General features: G+C 53.7%; 1 protein-coding gene across 3 annotated transcripts in view; it reads right to left on the reverse strand.

Moving 5' to 3' along the window:
• SKAP1 (src kinase associated phosphoprotein 1) overlaps positions 1-1,768 on the reverse strand; it is a 250,306-nt gene that overhangs the window by 65,665 nt on the left and 182,873 nt on the right. The gene's annotated exons all lie outside the window — the stretch shown is intronic.

Raw genomic sequence — 1,768 nt, forward strand, 5'->3', positions numbered from 1 at the left:
GCCGTCTTACGGCGGGACCGGGGTCGGGGTACGTCGGGACAGTCGAGGACAGGGAGTCGCTGGTGGGTGATCAGTCCTCCAAGTTCACTCCGAGATGTGCGCGGAGTTCTCCGACTTGGGCGGAAACTGCTTTAACTTTTATATGACTAACAAGCCAATCACTAGTCGCCAAATATGAATAATTTAGAACTGGCCAATGGTGGTGCGTGTGTTTGCATAAAGCTGGCGGGAACTTTTCACTGCACCGGGGTTTTCTACTGTGGCGGGAAACCCCACAGCGTTATGGACATCAAATCAATGAAACCTTCCACTGTGACAAAGGCACTCAACTCATTTGGTTATGATAGAGAACACTAGTGTTGAGGTGATGGTGTTGCCATAATGGTCAAGGAGATATGCGAGAGGCAAGGATTCTCATGGATCATATCTTCTACTGGACCAACTGTAGTGCAGACCAGTGAAAGTATGCAGCTTTCACAGGAGTTCATACACCGAGGTGCACCTTAGATGGCCCCATAATCTTCACCTCAGTTTTCTAACACATGTAAGCACCAGAAACCAGCCTGTCTCCACTAGGATTTCACCTTCCATTAGTAGTCATGAGTTAGTTAAACCTGAGGTAAGGACACCTCTTTTCCCTGGAGAGTACAGGACATTAACGTTTCATCCTATTGGCTTTGCCCTTTGTGCAGAACAGTGATCAGAAAAGGAAAATAAATATAAGTTGTGCCTTCCTTTCTTACTTACAGCAAATAAAGGAAGCCTGAAAAATTCTACACGCCCACACACAAATTCCTGAAGGACAGACTTTTTCCCTTCCCTTGCTTGATCCTGACATATCAAATATTCAAATCTTATCTTCCCCAAATCTATTGGTGAGTTAACTGGATGATGCACAGTGGGGTGAAGACTTCTCTCAGTACTTGACTGCAGTTTGGGCCCATCCAGACAAGTGCACACATGCCTCTTGCAGTGTCTCAAAGCCCTTTGAGACGCTGAAAGAGGCATGTGCGGGAACAAGAGTGTTCCCAGCACTGCAGATTTGCAGCGCGGGGGCACAATTAGACCCCTGGGGGGTCAAAAAAATACCCCAGGAAAAAAAAGTGGGGCAGGGCACAGAGGGAAGCATGGGGGGACCCCTGCTGGTCTATCCCCCACCCACTCCTCAACCCCTCCCTGCTCACTGCCCTGCCCGGCCCCATCCCCTGCCTGCTCCTGCAGCCCCCTCCCCCACTCCAATGGCTACTCCGCCTGGCCCCAGCACCCCGTCACTTAAAAAAAACAAAAACAAAAAAGAAGCCCGCACTCACCAGCTGTAGCAGCAGCTGGCGGGGCCCCGGGGCAGAGCCTCCCCCCCACCCCCAACGCAGCCCGACCAGCCACAAACTGTCAGACAGCGTGGAGCTATGTGGCTCCTGTTGGTGGGGCTGTGGCCCCTATGGGGGGCTGTAGCCCTGTGGTGGGGGGCAGTCCATGAGCTGTATGGGGGGGCTGCACCCTGTGAGAGGCAGGGGAACCATCCCTCCTGAGCAGCGCCCCCCCGCCCCCAACCCGATCCACCCACACCTATCCACACATCCCACAGCCCACCACATCCCTCCACAGCCACCCACAGTTCAAAGCAGGCCACCACACTGGGAACATCTTCTCAGCAATAGCTGCCCAAATGGCCGGGCAGGAGCACACATGGCAGTAGTGCCGCATAAAGGCCAACTCTGCAGCTACAGCCCACTGGCAGCCGGGCCACTGGGAGGTGGCCTCCAACGCG

Source organism: Alligator sinensis, unplaced genomic scaffold (genome assembly GCF_000455745.1).
Source record: "Alligator sinensis unplaced genomic scaffold, ASM45574v1 scaffold520_1, whole genome shotgun sequence".
In the NCBI taxonomy this organism is placed as follows: Eukaryota; Metazoa; Chordata; order Crocodylia; family Alligatoridae; genus Alligator; species Alligator sinensis.